Genomic DNA, 20,855 nt, shown 5'->3' on the forward strand with positions numbered 1-20,855 from the left:
GCAGCATGCAGGGGGTCAGACCAGATGATCATAATGGTCCCTTCTGACCTTAAAGTCTATGAGTCTATGAGTCTATGAGTCAAAGCACAGCTAATAGCAGATGATATCAAGAAGGCTGAGGTGTTTAATGCCTATTTTGCCTCTGTCTTCACTAAATACATAAATTGTACCAAATACTTAAACTCAATTAATATTAACAGCAAGGGGAAACAAACACAAGCCAAAACAGGGAAAGAACAGGATAAATAATAGATAAATTAGATGTATTCAAGTGAGCAGGGCCTGAGGAAATTCATCTTAGAGTACTTAAGGAACTAGCTGAAGCAATCTCGGAACCATTAGGAAATATCTTTCCGAACTCCAGGGGGAGTCCAGAGAAGGGCAAACATAGTGCCGATCTTTAAAAGGGGGAACAAAGAGGACCAGGGGAATTATAGAGCAGTCAGCTAAACTTGGATATCTGGAAAGATACTAGAACAAATCATTAAACAATCAATTTGTAAGCACCTAGAGGATAATAGGGTGAAACATAATAGACAACATAGATTTGTCAAGAAAAAATCATGTCAAGCCAACTTAATTTCTTTCTTTGACATGGCTACTGACCTAGTGGATAGAAGGGAAGCTGTAGACTTTATATATTTTGATTTTAGTAAGGCTTTTGATACAGTCCAACATGACATTATCATAAGCAAGCTAAGGTAATATAGTTTGGATGAAATTAGTATAAGGTAAGTGCAAAACTGGTTGAAAGACTGTACTTAAAGAGTAGTTATCAATGGTTCGCTGTCCTGGGTCCAACACTATTCAATATTTTTGTTAGTGATGTGGATAATGGAGTGTAAAGTGTGCTTATAAAATTTGCAGATGAGACCAGTCTGGAAGGGCTTACTAGCACTTTGGAGGATAGGGTTAGTGTCCAAAATGATCTTGACAAATTAGAGAATTGGTCAGAAATCAACAAGATGAAAGTCACTGAAGACAGGTGCAAAGTACTACATTTAGGAAAGAATAATCAAATGCACAGCTACAGAATGGAGAATAACTGGCTAAGCAGTGCTATTGCTGAAAAGGATCTGGAGTTTAAAGTGGATCACAAATTGAATATGAGCCAACAATGTGATGGAGTTACAAAATAGTCTAATATCATTTTTGGGTGTATTAACAGGAGTGTTGTATGTGTATCTGTCCCTCTGTATTCAGCACTGGTGAGGCCAAGCTCCAGTGCTGAGTCCATTTCTGGATGGCACATTTAGGAAAGATGTGGACATATTGGAGGGAGTCTGGAAGAAAGCACCAAAAATGATAATGTGACCTATGAGGAAAGGTTGAAAGGACTGGGCATGCTTAGTCTAGAGCAGGGGTCAGCAACCTTTGGCATGTGGCCTATCAGGGTAATCTGCTGGCAGGCCACAAGCCATTTTGTTTATATTGACCATCTGCAGGCTCGGCCCCACGCAGCTCCCATTGGCTACGGTTCACTGTTCCCGGCCAATGGGAGCTGCAGGAAGTCGTGGGCCGCAGGGATGTGCTGGCTGCTGGTTCCCGCATCTCCCATTGGCTGGGAACCATGAACTGCGGCCACTGGGAGCTGCGGGCGGCCATGCCTGTGGACGGTCAACGTAAGCAAAATGTCTCGCGGTCCGCCAGCAGATTACCATGATGGTCCATGTACCGAAGGTTTCTGACCCCTGGTCTACGTGGTACAAGGGAGATCTGAAAAACTTAAAACCAAAGTAATATAACAATATAAGGTACCACTTAAAAGTAAATTGCAGCACAGTTTTAGAGATCAATATATTATGCCTTATAGGGAAACAAAGGGCCAAGTTCTACCCACAGTTATGCCATCGGGCAGAGTGTCTATTATATTGTTAGGACACCATGATATGTTATATGTACTTTTTCTTGTTAAAAGTCATCTTAAAATTAACATTTTGAACATAAAACCCCTGAGAAAAAACTCTGTGGCTGAAAATCTTGACTCTATAAAGATTCACTTAAAATAGCAATTTAAAACCTCCTGGTTTCCATCATCTGGGTTGAACAGAGGTGATGTTTGCAGTGACCACAAAGCAGAAAAATCCCATTTTCCAAGTTAGACTCCAAAGTAGAAAAATCAGATACTTAGGAAGAAAGTGGTAAGTGAAAATCTCTTGAATCTTTGCAAGGAAGATAAGGACACTTACACTACGGACAGGAAATTCAATGAAAGTATCAGCCCAGAGGAATGTTCACATCAGGGGATGTGTTTTGGCCCATGAGGGTGAAACCAGTGATTTAGACCCAAAATTCACGATTCAGCAGGCATTCAGCAGAAAGTCAGTGTTTCATATTTGTTCTGGAGGCCCCTACACCCATCCTGGCTCTTACGTGATGTGGCCAGTTGGAGTTGTTATACCAGAGGCTTGTAAGATGCAGTTGTCCCTGGAGACTCTGCAAAGAGGGTGTTTCCAGAGCACAGAAGACAAGCCAGTGGAAGTGCTGTTTTCACCATGGGTTTGGGTGTATGTGTGTTGGGAGGTGAGAATGTGAAAGAATTCAGCTAGTGTCCATGCCCTGCCCCATAAAGACACAATTAGGTATCTAAATAAGTGGCCTGATTTTCAGAAGAGCTAATCATTTGCAGTTCTTCACTGACTTACACCCCATGAGATTTACTCTCCAGCAGTTACACAAGGAGTACGCCAGCACAGAGCCTGTCTCTCAATATCTACTTTGCTCAGACTTAATATTGGCAGCCAAGACACCCACTGCTCTGAGCAAAGCCAAACAGAAGATCCCCAAAATCCCTGCTATGAGCCCCCATGCAGGAGCTGGGGCAGAAGAATCTGAGAGACAGAGAGGGGAGAAGTACAGAATTGCAGAGGGAAATGCTTTTAAACCCCAAACTAGGCATATGCCATACGTGTTCTCTGTGTTAATAAAATGCAGCTCGACCACACACAAGTATTCATTTACCTCCCCCTACCCTCACACATATTCAGCCGTGTCAGAACAAGTTGTCAGGGCTCTTGAACTATGGAATGAAAACTCTTGCCCTGTTCAAAGTTATACAGGTCAAGATACCTGGAGAGCAGGATCTAACCTTAACAAAGCCTTAATAAGGAGGCAGACTTTTTACGTGGGACGTAATGGCAACAGAACTGTGCTCTGGGGTCCTAGCAGAACACCATTAAGGTATATTCCTTCCACCGCAGCACTTACATGGAGCTTTTCAACTGTAGCGTGTTCAAAAAGTGGGAAAGTATTATCTCCATTTTTACACATGGGGAAATTGAAAAAGAGAGAGGTGAAGTGCTTTGCCCAGGCTTACCAAGAGAGTGAATAAAACCCAATGCTCCTGTCTGTTTGAAGCCCTGTGCAATGGACCAAACTGCTTCTATGCAGCAGTTTATGAAAGACTGCATAGTTTATTCATTCACTTCAAGCATTGCATACACAAATAAAGGTGGGGTAAGGAAAAGGAGGCACATAACAAAGAGTTCTAGAAAGAATAAAAAGTGCTCACCCTTCCCTCTGGGGAGTTTCACCTTCAGGGGCACCTTAAAACAACATTAAGGACTCAGCTGTGCCTTTAGGAACTGTCTTGTGTTGGGACAGTGTGGAGCCCCCCAGCAGGAAGTCAGGGTGGGGATTGTGTCTTTTGGGGAACAGTCCCTCCGTGAGCTCTCATATGTGCAAGGGGAGAGCACTCACTGCACCATCCTATAGGATGATGGAGCTGCTCCCCTGTGTTACCTAGTGGGGGAGGCAGTGATGGTGCTAGTCCATTGTGGGCCCTAAGCAGGAATATTTTGTGCCCCCTAATTCTAAAACAGGAAAGTTTTTATAACAAAAAGTGAATGGGGGACCCATGGAGCTGCTGGGGCCCTAAACAACTGCTTAGTTTGCTTATGTCTAGCGCTGGGTCTGGGAGGAGGTGGCTAGATAAGGCCATAGTTGTATTTCCCCCTCCATCCACTTTGAGGTGGCCAATGGTCCTTTCCCCTCAAACATTCATACAGCGGCTGGGAACAATCTGGCCCAATTCCCTTTATTACATGGATACATAGCACTGCTCTGAATTTATTTCTAAGGAATTAATTTTATATCTCAATATAAAGAATGTACAAGGAAGCCAGGTTAAATAATGCTTGTGGCATCTTAGCCATTTTGTGCCTTGATTTGGGGTATTTAAGTCCTGTGGAGTTATGTGGAGTTTTGCTTTTAATGTTCTTATACAGTTCAAGGAAGGTGTTAGACAGTTAAACACCAATAAATATGGAGTCCACAGCTTATAGCATAAGTACTTTTGCCCTAGGGATTCGTAGTCCTTTGTCTCTGCTGCTCAGAAGCATTACAGCATTTTAGTTCTGTGTAGGTCATCACCTCCTAATTATTTCTAGTGGGCTATAGCATAGAAATAGTGAATTTTATTCATTGCACTGACAAGGTGAATAGCTCTGATTACAATCTATAGAGCTATAAAACTATCATTGTAGTATGTGGGCATGGCAGGACTTTTGTATTAAAAGGTTTTGTCCCACAGTACAATGGTCTGTAGTAGTCTGTCAGTGTACTGGGATCAACCAACATTTGTAAATACCCGATATCTGACCCAAAAGTGTTGTTATACTTAAAGGTGTTCAAGTGACTTATATAACCCTTTACGCATACTATATAATCAGAATATTACAGTTAAAAAAACTAAGCATTAAAAGTTATGGAAATATCCAGTTAAGACAACATACTGCTTGGTTAACCTTGACTCATGCGTTCTGCTAATGACAATCTTGAAATGTAAAATTTCACTTTACATACTTCAAAACAAATTGAACCGTGATCCACAACACCTATTTGCAAACTCATTAAATCCAGTGCTATTTCCTTGATTTAAAGCTTGTTTCTGCACCCATTGAAGAAGAAGTGAGGTTCTTACCCACGAAAGCTTATGCTCCCAATACTTCTGTTAGTCTTAAAGGTGCCACAGGACTCTCTGTTGCTTTTTAGCTGTTCTCCAGTTGACTTCAGTGGAAACAAGCCACTAAATATTACACTCTTCTAGATAGAGACCATTTTTTTCCTGTTTTTTAAAGAGCATTTTTAAATGTCATCTTCTCAAAAACTGATTCCTCAACCTCTTGGATGCTCAGTGGAATTCCTTTGCAGCTCATGAAAGCCTCTGCTGGACAGGAATAATTTTAAGACTTTGAGATGGTAAATAAATGTGGACAATTAAGTCATGACTTTATGATGTTGACTGTCACAATCAAGCAAAGCAGAGAGAAAATGGTATTTTATTCAGGTACAAGTAGGTTTCAGAAGGGAAAGAATTCAGATATCACCTTCTTTACTCCTCCCACAGCAAGACATGACTTAAAGACCACATCTCCTTGAACACAGGGCAAATCAACAACATCCATTGACAAAGAATGGTTTGCGATAACGCAATCACAGAGCTGCGTTCCAGAGCTCTAGAGCTATGATAACTTCTGCTCCCCAACACAGAACTACAATTTCATTTGCTTTTGGGGTGGAGAGAGGCTGGACACAGTCTGGTGCCTAATGCTGGAGAACTCAAGAGTGAGGGGAAGCAGTTAGCTCTGACAGTAGCAAAAAAGCCCCCCGTCAGACAATTTCTGGTTAATGTGGAAACTGGATTGTGGCCCCCTCCTCTTGCTGACGGGGATGGCTGTGCTGGCGGAAATGCTGACAGCACATGTCAAATATGCAACATTACAAAGGGTGCCCCTCTCTGCTCTCTCCTTAGGTTTCTATCAGCTCTGGGTATGATTCTCCACCTGTTTTATACCAGTGTAACTCCACTGTTTTTAATAGGACCTGTGCTCCAAAATCAGTGAAGTTACTGCAGATTTTCACAGTCCAAATGAGGTCAGAATGTGGACTCATGCTGCAGAGAATCATAAAAGTCAAAATTTCAGTCCCATATTAATGTCATTTATTTCATCCTTTGGAAATCTGTGACAAGGATTATGCAGCAGACTGGAATGGGTAAGGGATCCCTGACTCTCACATGCCAGGGGAGAACAGGAAGCTCACAGGGTCACAGGGAAAAGGCGGTTCTCTTTCCTCCTGGCTGATTGAGTCAGGGAAGCCTCTGGGGATTATGAGCAGTGGTTTCAGTTGAGATATTTTTTCTCATGTTGTTTGTTCCCATATTTATAAACAATAAAGAAGGGATAAAAAGGAACTTGGGCCTGGAGAGTGCTTCCCTTCCCTGGCTGGTGAAACAGAGACCCTCTCCCCACCATGCACATGGTCAATATAACAATCCTGCATTGAACTCAGACTTGAGCTTATATTTTCAAACGTTTAGCATAGGATTCTGTCTAGTGCATTATCCAGTCTAATTTTAAATGTTTCTTGCAGAGGGATTTCCACCACTTACCTTGGGAAACTTTCTTTTATCTTAATTCTCTCCCTTTACACCTAGTTCTACAACCTCACACCACCCTGAAAACCTATTTCTCTCTTGGATGATGATACACTTTCAATATTTCTAAACAGTTATTGTACATCCCCTTTTAGTCATGGTTTGTACAAAATTCATTACACATACTTAGTTCTTCAGTCTTTCTTTATAAGTCAGTCCCTCCAGCCCATTTAATAAAGTGCATGTCTTATGTCTGAATTCCTTCCAAACTGACCACCATTTTCTGCCATTTTTAAAGCCTTGTTTATCTAAATCCTTGGGTCGGGTGTGTTTTTGGGTGTGTTGTTGTAGAGAGAGTGAGGTATGATCATGATGTCATTTTCCCCCTTTTACTTCTTCTTCCCACTTGCTGGAAAGCTCTTTTTGCTGTGACCTGGGTCAAACAGTTCCCACTGTGTAGTGCTATCTCTGAGAGGTTTCTGTTGTACACTGTTCCTGGGGTAATCCTTGTGCCTATGTGAATTTCCTCAGTGAGCCATTAACATTGTTTGACCTTTGTACTGTTGTACCTGAAAGGTTGCTTGTGGATGTTTTCAACCTCTCAACATGTTTCATTAACACATACATAGCCTAACTTCATAACGTCACATACCATGATAGCACATACAATCCAATGGGATATTAATGTCTGGCAGATCAAGACTTTTAGAATGATACCTCACAAAGCACACTTTGTACAAAACATATCCTAAGTATATGACAGTGGTGAATATTAGGATGCCAGGGTGTCACAATGGCCAAGCCACTTCAATTCTCTGGAATGGGATGAAGTGGTTTGGGTACAAGAAAAATGATCCCCAGTCTTTGCCTGAATTATAACCAAATGTTTCTCCATTATCTTTTTTCCTTGATCCTTTGTCACGGACCACAAGTCTTGAACACTAGCCCACAGGTCTCTCAGTTACTAATCATCCCTGATTTATCGCACTGCAACCTCTTAACAGCTTCCAGAACAGCAGCCAAACTCTGACAGAAGACTGCAGTCCTGGGATCTGATTGGTGGATCGCAGGGAGTACTGATTGGTCCCCAGCCTCTATTTAACCCAAGCACAGGAACAGGAGACTTCACAGTCCCCCTTTGACTATCCAGAAGCCAGGTTTAGTCACATAAGTTAAATAATTCTTTCCACCTTGTGAGGCAAATTGGCTGTGACCTATCTTCATTTAGAAGCAGCAACCGCACTACCTGATGGGGTGAAAAGAATTGTTCCAGATAGGAGCTCCTTAACCACTTCTTCCTCTCTAAAAGGAGATATGTCCTAATGCTGGCAGCCCTCCTCTACAGAAGGAGAGGTAAAGAAGGTGAGACCCCACATTACAGGTTCCCTGTTCCCTGGAGGGGAAATCCAACCTTAGCCAGATCCTAGGGACAACAAAATGACCTTTACTCCTTTTGAGCTAGCAGGTCCCTTTCTGTGGTATGTTTATACAGCATTTAGCATTAATATAATGTACCCCATTTTGAAGATGAAACACAAAATTAAATAATTTTCCTAAGGCCATCAGAAAGTGGCAGAGCAGGAAATTGAACCCTTTCCAGTGCTCTAACCACTTGACACATTTGCTTTCATTAATCTAAAAGATTCCTCAGTCACTTGAACTGACCACTCTGACTGGCTGGTGAATGTTCCAAATGGGTGAGGTTTAGCTCCCCACTTTGAATGGCCAAGTCCTGTTTCCTTCCATAACAAACTCATCAACAGTTTCCTGTGACCAAAGTAAAGAAGGAAGAAATAAAGGTAAATTATACTAATAGTAAACATAGGGCAAGATCCTCAGCTTGTGTAAATTAGTGTCTCAATCAAAATCTAGGGACATTGATTATTCCAAGATTTCTCTTTCTGCAAAGGACTTGCTAGAATATGATTCCATCATTTCTAGGTTTCTTCTTGTGCTGGTTAAACAGATTCCAACTAAGCACTTTTTTCTTACAAACACAACAATTATGATATATGCATCCATAGGATTGGGCTTTGCCATCTTCCAAAACCACACAGTCCTCTTCATAGTAAATTTCACCGACTTGAAACCTGAAAGATACAGTTTACACTTATTTGTTCAAATCACTTGGTGATGAAGTAGAATCAGAGTGTTAACATTGGAATCATTTGGAGCTGGGAGCCAGGAGCTGTTTAACCATGTGAGATTGAGGTTGATGTTTATGAAAGTGGGGGACTAATAGCATGGCTAGCATCAGCTATAGAATATGCTGTGTTGTGAAAGTTATTCCACTCTCCCCACCCCCAGCTCTGCCTTTGAAAATAAGTTCTAAACTGCAGGACCCTCTTGTACTCTAGCCCCAGGGTACTTCTTGTGCACACATTGCTAACCATATCAAATGATGTAGTCATTTTCTGGTGTAAATACATTGGGACTTGGATGAGCGATCACCAAACTCACTATTCCTTCTGAAAGGTTAGAAATTTCTAATCTTGGGCAGCAGAATTTCCTCTCTTCATTCCCCACCCCTACCCCCATTTGCTCCATTATCTTTCCAGGTACAGAAGTTAAACTGACTGGTCTGAAATTCCACGGGCTGTCCTTATTTCCCTTTTTTATAGATGGGCACTATATTTGCCCTTTTCAAGTCTTCTGGAATGTTTCCTGTCTTCCATGACCAAAGCCAAAATAGTAATTACAAAAGAAATAGAATATTGTTTGAGTTGTTTAATAGTAAGTCATCAAATATGGACATCATGGGTAAAAAAAATATTCTTGGCACAGGAGAAATACAATCATAATTAGAAACAAAAAAAAGAGTTTTTGTATAAAAATGATATCTTGGCAACAGGAGATAAAAGATTCTCCGTGTGAGATGGGTGAATCCTGGGGGCAGTAGCCTCAAGCTGGCTCCACAGCAGCGTCACATTCTGGAGGCTGGTCTGGATTTTGGAACCAATGAACAATAGCAGCAGCAAGGCCAAGAACAGAAGGCTGGTTGGTGAAGTGGAGTGTGGTTATTGCTCCTCCTACTGAAAGAGGAGCCATCTCCTTCTATAATAGCCTACAAGCACTTTCTGTGAGCACAGCAGACAATTTTAACAGCATAGTAGGGACCCTGTCCTGTTTTGTGCTCTGCTGAAACAGGACCAGAGTGCTCAGAACTTAAATAACTTATGTTGGAGTTGGATGACTTAAGTTGGACTCCATATTCAGCACCATACAAGATGGAGCCTTATAAATATAGGCAACAGTAGCATCTGGATGCTCCAAAATAGGACCTCATACATCCTATGTACGTTCTTGTGCCATTACAGAAGACTTTAGCTAAACAGACCCTTTTCACACATACAGAAGTTTAGGTTTCCACAAGAATAGCCCAAGGCTTTTCCATTTTTCAGTGTTGCACAATAATATGGACCATGGTAACTTCTCATACTTGGAAACCTGGGATGAAGAGACATTTTACTGTCAGCCAGACAAGTCACGTATCAAAAATCATAAATAGTTACCATGATAACACAGGTATAATTGTGATGAGCAGAGTAGCTTTTAAAAAACATGGAAGGTAGGTTATGAGAACAATAAGCTAGTAATGTTGGCTAGAGTGAAGTACAGTGCAGAGGGATACTAATGCCCCTTGTTCCTAACCTCCAGCATCCCCAGTTATTTGGGCCCTGGTATTCAACAGTGCTTTTTCCAACACTTCACAGACCTGACCTGCACAACCTTTCAATGTTCACCTAAAAATAATGTAGAAAATTATTAACTGGAATTGTACCTACAATATATTTTTCCTTAGAAATTATTGGCAGACAAAAAAAACCCTGTGTTGTTTCCTGAACCTCAAGAAGAAAGTTGGGGAAGGGAGGGAGAAATCAGGGAAAAAGTCAAAGTTGTTTCCATTTCACAGGCTCAAAGCCAATCCATTTGGGGATTTTCAAAAATTTTGGTGAAGTTATCAGAATGTTTCTTGAAAAAAAATTTGTTTACCAAAACCCCATTTTTCAGAACATTTAAAAAAGTGTAAGCAAAAAAGAAAAAAACAAAAAACTATTGCCATAGAAAGTTTTGATTAAAAGTATCAGAAAAAGCAAACATTTTCAAAGACAGGTGTTTTGAAAAAAAAAAATGTTTTAAAAGGCCATTTTAGATTAAAAGTTTTTCATTCAGTCAGTTCTGTCTAGGAAATATTCCACTCTTCTCTGCTATTAGGCACAAACTGAGAAGCAGGATGATTTATGCTAGATTGCAGTCCTGATCCAGTGAATCACACACACACACTTCTGAGGTCAGACTTCAGAACTGGCTCTCCCCTTGGTGTTTGCATCCAGTAAAGATTCTGCAATAAATACACAAGGAAATAGTAGCGAAGTCTTACACATCAGTGGTGAGAGCAGTACCATCTTCCCATTGCCAGTAGCCTTTGGTTTTATTATATAATAATCCCATCCAGTAAGGAAAACTTGTCAGTGGTTTTATGAAGTCCTATGGAGGATAAAAAAGAGAGAGAGACAAAAATACGGTAGAACTGGCAGAAATTTGACTGATAATTTTTTCCATAAAATATTCAGTTTCACCAAAATCAAAATGTTTCCCACAGATTCTTCAATACTCGCTACATTTTTTTTCTATTTTCTATTTTAGTTTTTGACAACTGAAAAGTTTGGTTTTTGATTAGTGGTTTCCAGATTTTTATCTCCCCCTCCCCACATCTCTACTCTTTTCCCCTCATCACTGTCTTATTTTTCCTTTTCCATCATGTAAAAAGTGGGGAAGAAGTGAGAGGGAAAGAGAAGGTGAGGGAGAATCAATGAAAAACCTCCCCCCTACAGTAATACCCTTTTTTTTTTTTTTTTGCTTTACTCCCCACTTTCCAGGTTGGAAAACAGATTGAGGAAAGGGGGGAAGCAGAAAACCTATAAAATCAGAACACTGAAAAATTGATTTTTGTTATGTTTAAAAAAATGAAATAAACATTTCAATTTAAAACTAAAAAAAATTCTTTCACATTTTTTCACTGAAAAATGTCAATGAAAGTTTTCAAACAAAATAGTTTTATTCAAAAATTTGGAAATAAATTTTTACCACCTCTTGAAAAAAAAACATAATTCAGTCCCCTGTGTCTGCCCTTCCTATAGTTATATAGATTCGAAGGAAAGGAATAGGGCTAATGTTCTATGTAGGTCAGAGTGCCAGCTGGCCAATCACAAAATTCCTTATACCCAGAAAAGGGACCATAATGTTGGGGGTTTGTTTTATAAAGACACTTTTCTTCAGTGTACCTCCCCTCCTCTCCATGAAGGAATACATTAAAGGCACAGTGGTTCCACCTCAGGGGGCTAACATGATTAGTTGGTGTTGGTCCTGCTTTGAGCAGGTCATTGGAGGTCTCTTCCAACCCTAATCTTCTATGATTCTATGACTCTGTAGTGCGGATGCAGGCTAGCTCCACTTGTATACTGCTAGTGGGAAGGCATTAGAGAACAATTATTCCCATGTGCCTAGAAAGAACAGAGAAGTTCTCCCACAATTCACTGGGAAAGAACTCAGAGAAACTCAGTTTACTGCAGTGCTAAGAATCATGGGATACACCCCCAGAAGTCTTGGTGGTACATATAGGGAAGTTCAGTGCTAGTGTGAACACAGCAGCTCCAGTATTATTTCAGATTGTGTCTGCTTTCACTCCAGGTAGGCTAACTCAAGAGAAATAACTCAAGTGTAGATAACTTGTGTTAAAACTCCGGTGAAGCCATACTCTCAATTCCTTTAACTGCTTAAGTCAGTGATAATTCTAAATTATTTCCACTTCTCCAATACACGAGATTAGCTAAGGGTCCCTTTGGAACTGAGGATACAGCTGGTATGGATTAGGGACTCATATCATACCAATGTCCATATCATGACTAGAAAAGCTACTGTTATCAAGACAAATCTTATTTTCCAAGGCTATCAAGGAGGGATGAATGGAGAGTGAAAAGTTAAGAGCCCTGGGTGGTTAGGACAATTTTATTGTTTGTATCAGTCAAATTTGTAGATTTGGTATGTATTTTCCCATAAAATCATATGACAATCAGACACATCAATACATTATATAACCTCTTCCTCTCCCATCTTTGACAAATCAATTATTTGTAGTTTGGGATATACAGGAATTCTAAAGAAATGAAATAGACTTTACCAGCTCTTCCTTGTTGTCTATCTTCAGCAGTCTGGAGCCCAGGGAAGAGCAATATTCTTTACACACAGACCAAGATTTTATACCGGATGAAACTTCATAACAGTCCTTCCCATGCTGTATCCATTTCTTTGGACAAATGATGCACTTGTCTCCTTCATGAGAAAATATATGTGAAGAGAGTCAGATCTGAGTGAGAGTCAGTTAGAGATTGGGTTCTCTTTCCAACAAATCCACCTGAGAGCTGATCCTGATACTCTACCCTCTGACTCTACAATGTCTAGTATTAATAGTCAAAAATACCAATTTATTTTCCTTAGAATTTTTAAAAATCGTTTTTCAAAGTTTCCTGAGAATTTTTTTATTCCCCCTCTCCCATTCCCCTTCTCTCCCACATTTTTAGTGGCAAAAATATTAAAAGGGAAAATGAGTGGGTAAACGAACAGATAGCAAGATAACAAGGGAAATGATTGCACATTAAAAAAATGTTTATAATTTTTCATAAAAAATGAAACATTTCAAATAAATCTGTAATTCTGAGAAAACTATTAACAAGAGAGAGAGAACCTAGGTGAGGTAACATCTTTTACTGGACGAACTTCTGTTCTTTGGTGAAAGAGACAAGCTTTCAAGCTACACAGCTTCTTCTTCTTCTTAAATAGCAGCTCTTTGTAGCTCGAAACTTTTTCTCTTTCACCAAAAGGAGTTGGTCCAATAAAAGATTATGGGCAGCACATATAAGAGGTTAAACCTCCTCAAAATAAAAAAGGCTGGCCATGCAGGAGGAAATGCCAGATGTGGGTTACTTCCCTTTGGAGGTGCATTGGCCCTCCATCTTTGCACCCTGTGAGCAGAAGTGCCAGAAGCTACCTAAAGTGGGGGGAGCACCGGTGCCCGGACCATGGCCCTGCCCCCCCTCGATCTTCCCCTCCCCTGCTGGGGGGAGGGTTGAGTGGCATGAAGTCCTCCTGGCACCTCCAGTGCTGCACAGCCCGCCTGCCTTCCCCCGCCCTTCAGCTGCAGTCTTTCTCCTCCTGCCCATGTGCATGTGGACCTTGGCGCATGTGCTCTCCCTCGAAGGTCCTTCCTCTTCCTACGTCAGCCTGCACTGGGATGTTGGGCCTTCTCATCCCTCTACCTGCCTTTCCAGATACCCCTGGTGCAGTTCTCTGTCTTCGCCCCATTGTTTGGTCATATCCTGCACCATGGCTGTTCTCTTGTCCTCCCCACATTGCCCCTATGGGATCTCCTCCCTCCTGCAGTTGTTGCTGCTTCCTCTGCCACACCCACCTGCCCCCAACTTTTTGTTGCTCCCTGAGCGAGTGGCAGGTGGGTCTTCGGGGGGAGGAAGAAGCCTGGGCGTGGTTTGGGGGAGGGGGAGACGGGGACAGGTCTGGGCACCGGTGGGCCCCCCACTTCTAGGGAGCTTCTGGCTCTCCTGGATGTAGCCTCCCCAAATGAAAGACTCATGTGCCACTAAAAGATGTTACCTCCCCACCTTGTCATTCTAATATCTTGGGACCAACACAGCTACATTACTGCAAACAGTTAAGAAGAGAGGAAATTATCCATCACAAAATGGTGGAGGGAAATTTTTTGATCAGCTTTAGTTATTAGCACTTAGCTAAGATTGTGTCGTTTTCCTTGGAAAATTGCTTAACACAATATACACCAGGAACAGGTACAGTCTAGACACCATATGTCCTCATATACTTGATGTAACTAGCAGACAGCACTCTCAAAATGTCTACTACTCTCTTACAGAAGTGGTTCATGCTTACAGTATGGACAGAGTCCTGCCAAACACTCCCTACCCCATAACGTATGAGTAAAGGGGTAAAAAGTTAATGGGAGGATGTAACCATGAGAAACTTCTCCCACCTCCTCCAGCTATCAGACAAGTATGTTCAGCTATGCCACGTCTCTTCTAAGCAGGTTTGTTCTCTTGCACAAGTGAATAAACAAACAGAAAATCATCTTTTAACTCATTCTTTGTTCTCAGGCTTCAGGGCCACCCCCCCAGAGTCTCTAGCACCTTGCACCAGGCAGCTTCCCAGCTCTAGTCAGCTCAGTTCCCTTCCTGGAGCAGTAGACTCAGGGCTGCCTCCCTGAGCACTTAGTCCTTTTCTTTGGGACTCACTGCAGGAGCTAGCTCCACTCTACCCTGGCTTTCCATCCATAGGTACTACCTAGCCCAATCACTCTCTCCATTGCTTGGCCTCTAGCAGTTCTTTATAGTCCCAGATGTACCCCAGACCCTTCTAATTGGCAGGATTAGGCTCACCTACTGTGACACGGGGCACTAGGCCCGGTCTATTGACCCTGACCAGCTACCCTGTGACAGGAGAACGAAGAGGAGGCATCCTGTGGCTATGGGAAGTGAAGAGAGGCAGTTCGGTGTGCTGGAAGGGGAGGAGTGAGGGGCTGAAGCAGAAAGAGTGGAAATTTAAATTGCCCACTCCCCCAGAATGCCAGGCTGCCCTTACAAGTTTTCACTCCCTTTCTAGTGAGAGAGACAAACTGTGAGCTGGTCAATATGCCAAGATTATATAAGGCAAGTTGTAGAGCTGGTTTGGAATTATCCATTGAAATGTGTAATGGAAAATTCCACAAAAATCAGTTTAGTCTGGGAAATGTTGAATTTGCTGAAATTGCATCTACAAATAGCTGACTGAAGCACACAGAACTTACTGCATTAAGAGTCCCCAGTTCAGCAAAGCTGAACATGTTACAGCATTCTTAGGCCTGATCTACAATTAGAAAGTTTAACTATGTCACTCGGGGGTATGAAAAATCCACATCCCTGAGCAGCATAGCTAACCCCCACTGTAGACAGCACTAGGTCAGTGGAAGAACCTAGTTACCATTTCTCGGGGAGATGGATTACCTCCATTGATGGGAGAACCCCTCTTGTTGGCGGAGGCAGTGTCTTCATTGAAGAACTACAGTGGCGCAGCTGTGCTGCTGTAGCATTTTAAGTGTGGACCTACCCTTCGTTAGTTTGGCCCCAATGCAGCAAAGCTCCTAAGCACATGCTTACATTGCACTGAAATTAATGGGACTGACCCACATCTTCAAATCCTTTGTTTAATAAGGGCCACAATGACTGAGAAACTATTTGCAACAAACTCATATTACTTGTGACTAGAAATCCAGCATTTGAATGCTGCTCTTAAGAGGTGAACAACTGGTGAGTTAATTCCCATAATGCCCCTCAATCTCTCTGTTCATTAGCATCTGGTGTTGATTAAGAATTCTGTGTTGAGATAAGATTTAATGTTCCTGTATGGAGTAGGTAGAATAATATTAATTGAAAAATTAATTGAAGAGTTTTTATAATATTAAAAAAAAAAAAAAGATTTTTCTTCATTTTCATCCAATTCTCTTCCTGCAACACATAATGGGATTATTCTCTGCTGGCAAAATACCATTGACTTCAATAGAGTTATGCCAATGAAAAATGTAGGCCCTTATGTATGTTATCAGTTGTTTCGCCCTTTCCTTGAAGAAAGTGTACGCAAGGAGCACATTGACAGATTCTCCTTGTTCCTATGCAAAAGTAAAGCATTCTAATTAATCTAAAATGTCAACACCGGGACTACAAAAGTGCTGGAAGCTATTAGAATCAGACCATGGTGTAGACGCTGCTCTCTTTTACTCTCTGGTAGTACAAGAGGGTGGAAACTGGCTTCTAGGGATATCCTTGGAGTGAGGGAGTCTCCTGCTGGTAAACACCATGTTCAAGCCCTGGCACAGGGTATGTACCTGGAGAGAGAATGGGAGGGGCCACAGAACCCAAGATGTCTTTAACTCCCCCAGGGCTGGGGCCTGTGTAAAACCAGGATTAGGGAGCAGTAGCTGGCTCCTGATCACCACCACCAAGTCTAGCAGAGACTTGGGGATTGGGTGAGCTGGGTTATATTTCTCTGGTTAGAAAACATACTCATTAGAGCTAGTTGATTTTTTAAAAAAATTGAATTTCAAAAAATGAGGGAACTTTAGAAACAAAAAATAACTAATTTTTCCACTTTTTCCATGCCCTTTCAGAAGTTCTGTTGAAAATTACCAAGCTAAATACAAGAGGGAAGTTGTCTGCCAAAGGCAAGGTCCTGTACCTTTTGACTGCAAGAAGTTAATATTCTGGGTTTGAAGATGATCTCTCTCCCATGTGAGATTTTCTAGGATTTCCTCTAGCTCACGAGTTTGGTTTTCCAAGATAATTTGCTGGCAGGTAAGATTTTCCAGAATTCCATGTTGCTGGCTGAAGTTTTGCTGCCATCTGCTTACTAGATGGAAAATCAGAAAATAACATCCCAATGGCTTGCAAGATAGAAGGACAAAGAGATGTAAGTTTATTTCCAGTTCCAATTATTTTTGATGTTAAAGAAATAATTAAAAAAATTACACTAATGAGATTCTTCTTTAATTTTAAAAATATTTTTAACTTTCAAAGCTTGTGCAAGGAAAGCTGGGGTCTCCTGTGAAGCCATATGCTTGGGCACCCTGAATGCAAAGGCCAATGTTCAGTGTGCGATCTCCCCTGACACACCTACCCCGAACTTCCATACCTTGCCATTTGTGGGGAGAATAGGAAATGATTTCAGACATGCTGTGTCTATCTGTGGAGAGAGTTAAGGGAATACTGGAGAAAGGTTTCCTTTTAAGTAGGAGAGGCTGCCAAGCAACAACGTGCCCAGTGAGGGCCACAATAAAGGGGGAGCCATCAAATTGTTACTACAGAGTTCTCAGTCACCACAAAGATTTTCATACTACACAGTATGGAGTAGCATAGCATGAGCAGTGATCAGCGAACTAGTATTTTCCGTCTCTTAGATGGGATCTCCAGGGACCCCTGTGCCACTGTAGGTTTAGTAGCTTTGTCTGAATTGGCCTTCTGTAAATGTAGTGTTACTGAAAGATGACAAACTGCCAACCTGAACAGCATGGGTCATCATTGTTTATCTGTGGCACAGGTAAACCACTGGTACCAACACTGCTGGCTTCACTACATTGCCCCATGGATGTGCCTCCTCTTTGTTTTGGAGAGAACACCATTTGGTATGAGAGAGGAGTTGTTTCCATGACCTATTCACATTTTAGTCTTCCTGCAGAGACTGTGAACCATGGAGATAATCATCCCCAGCTGTGGTGCTGGTTGTTGAGATGGACACCTGCTCATTGGTATCCACCTGTTGTGTATAGCCTTATACTTGGTCTGTAAGCTTGTTGGGGCAGAGCCTGTCTTTTTGTTATAGAGTTGTATAGCGCCTAGCAAAATGAAGTGGGGTCTCTAGGTGCTACCACAATGCTAATAATAAATGATTCATTTCACATCCAATTGCCAGCAGATGGCAACAATTTGTGCCCTCTCAAAGTGACCTGGATTTGAATTTCTGACCCAGAGATTAAAATCTATTTCATTACCAGTGTCATAAATCAATGGGAGAGATGAGTTTCAGCACAACTGAAATATCAGGCCCAAGGTGGATCAAATTGGTCACTCAAAAACTGAGGCTCCCAAAATCAGTGTCCACTTTTGAAAACTTGGGTTTTAGTGTCTTCTCTAAAATACTTACCCAGAGCCCCCAAGAACCGTGATGTTACCAGCAAAGCCAGGCAGAGGATTCCAAAGATTACTGCAAAGAGCCTCCACAGAGGAGAAGGAGAATCTAACAGAGAGAGCAAGAACAAAGACAGGCAAACTGAGTCCCTCTCCTGAGGCTCTAGGGTCAGACTGGGGCTTGTCCAGACTGCGGCAGATTCTCAAAGCCAGAACCCACCCAGCAATTCCCACAGAATATCAGACCAATAGTCCATCTAGTCCACTGTCTTGTCTTCAGGAGTGGCCCACATCAGTTCTTCAGAGGACAGTGTCCCAATAATGGACTACTATGGAATAGCCTGCCCATACAGGAAGTTTCTTCCTAACCCCCAGCAGCTGGCTTATGCTGTGAGGCAGTGAGGTGGATGTGAAATACAGCAACCTACAATATAAGAGTTTCTTTTAATTAGATGCTCAATAATTCTGACAACCAATGAGTGGTGGGGAAAACAGACTTCCTTTTTGGCTGGTAAGTCTGTGAACTCTCCACATCTGCATGATTATTTCCTGCATTTGGATCCCAAGTCTCCCAGTAACATGACATTAACAAGCAGAATAGAAAGCAAACATAGAACTTTCCAACTCCTGAAATACCCCATTAGAAAAAATGGACAGATAGTGGATGAAGAATTTTGACTATGGTGAGTACGGCCAGACCACAACATAGGGTCCCTCTCCTAGGGTGACCAGATGTCCCGATTTTATAGGGACAGTCACAATTTTTGGGTCTTTTTCTTATATAGGTTCCTATTACCCCCCCATCTCACCCCCGTCCCGATTTTTCACATATGCTGTCTAGTCACCCTACCTCTCCAGCTCCAACTTCCCACCCCCATGTGGCACTGCTCATTTGGAGTAGCAGTAGCAGGACAATCCACTCCCTTCTCAGACAGACAGGTTACCAGCAGAAGCCCCCTTCTCTTTAGAATAGTAAAAGGTGGCTTCAGAGGGAGTTCCCAATGTTAACCTCAGCAACAAGGGTGCATCTGCTTAGATGGGCTGTCCAGCCCTCCTTCACTCTTTCTTTTCTGGCACATGTAGATTCCACGGCAGGGGTGGTGTTGGAGTGCATCTTCCATGAGCAGTGGGCCTGGAAGTTTACACCCCATTGAGATGAATAGGGCAGCTCAAACTTCTCAGAGTCATTGTTTCGAGCTCTTTGCAGATTCAGACAGGTGTAAGTGCATTGGTTATGGCCAATTCACATTTTTAAGCCTTTTTCTTTTTTCACAAACATGAGGGCTAGCATTTTTTTTAATTAAAGCTGGGATTCTAATGTAATCACATAATTCCAGGAGACTGGGATCCTAGGCATGGGCCTCTAGTGCCTATGTTTTAATGTGGTCCTAAGTAAAACTCCCGCATGTATAGAGTCAACAGCTTGCAATGCAAGGTACCTTTGTCCTTGGTGGTCTCAGCTCTTTGTCTGCTTTGCTGTTGAGTAGGAGTGTGACATTTCAGTTCTGAGTAGGTCACCTCCTGCTCGCTCATTCTGGGGGGATATAGGATAGAAAAATTAGACTCCTCTTTGGTGGACTCATGTGGGTGATGGGGTTGAATGAGGAATTGACATGACAGAGCTGTGTATTTCTGTCACAAAAAGCAAACAAATAAATAAATTACAACCTTTTTTTATGCCCTAATAGATTGGTCTATGGGAGCCAGAATATTGAGAAGAATTAAAATTTCATATTGAGCAGGGCGTTCAGTAGGTAATTCTTATCATTTTTATCTGCTTCCAGAAAATTTAGTTAAGCTGAAAAGAAAAGCTGTTAGAACATATCAATAGCTAAAGCCAAATAAACCTTAAGAAAACTGAAATAAAGCAACCTGATTCCCTGCAACACCCCACCAAAAAACACAACTGTAAAGGATGATCGGACTCTCCAAAAATGTGTAAAAATGGAATGTACCCAACCAATTCATTCTATTGTATGTATTTAGCTGCTGTCTTTATTACCAAAAAAAGGTTTCATACTTTTTACTCCTGCTCACCCTGCAGACCCAAAACAGCTCAGATTGGTTTTTCCTCATGTCGCAATAGTCAACGAACTCAAGCTTTGAGTGAGAGGGCAAGAACCCTACAACAAAAATGCCTAGCCCATGTTCTCCACAATTCATATCTAAGGACTGTCAGCAAGAATTCACGGATTTCAGGTGCACATATTTTGTATTGGAATAAAATGTTTGTCTTGATTTCATTTTGTTGGGCCCAGTCTATATTTCTAACTCTTTTATATGACTTCTCTAACTCCGCTAGAGCTCAGAACACCTTTTCTTTTAATATCATTTGAAAATGTTATTAACATGCTAGTTACACCCTCCTCCACATAAATAATGAGAAAACTAATCACCGATTTCTTCTACCCAGCATTAGCTGAATACCCTGCATTCAATATATTGTATTTATTAGCTTTTGTTCCTGGTCCCTCTTCAAGCTTTCAGTCCAAGAGACAATGCTGATTTCTAAGACAACTTGAAGTAACTTTTCAATAAGATTTCTTGAGACTTTACCAAAGAGTTTTCTGAAATCAATATATGTATCCCATTCCTTTCCTTCCCTGGTTGGTGGTGATTTTGTATATTTGTAATAGATTGACATAGAACACACAGCAATAAATGCAGAAGCAAAATGCTACAGGGACTGCTCAAAATATTACATCCCAAATGTTTGTCACTTGTACTAAATTTTACCAGAG

This window comes from Malaclemys terrapin, chromosome 1 (genome assembly GCF_027887155.1).
Source record: "Malaclemys terrapin pileata isolate rMalTer1 chromosome 1, rMalTer1.hap1, whole genome shotgun sequence".
NCBI classification, from domain to species: Eukaryota; Metazoa; Chordata; order Testudines; family Emydidae; genus Malaclemys; species Malaclemys terrapin.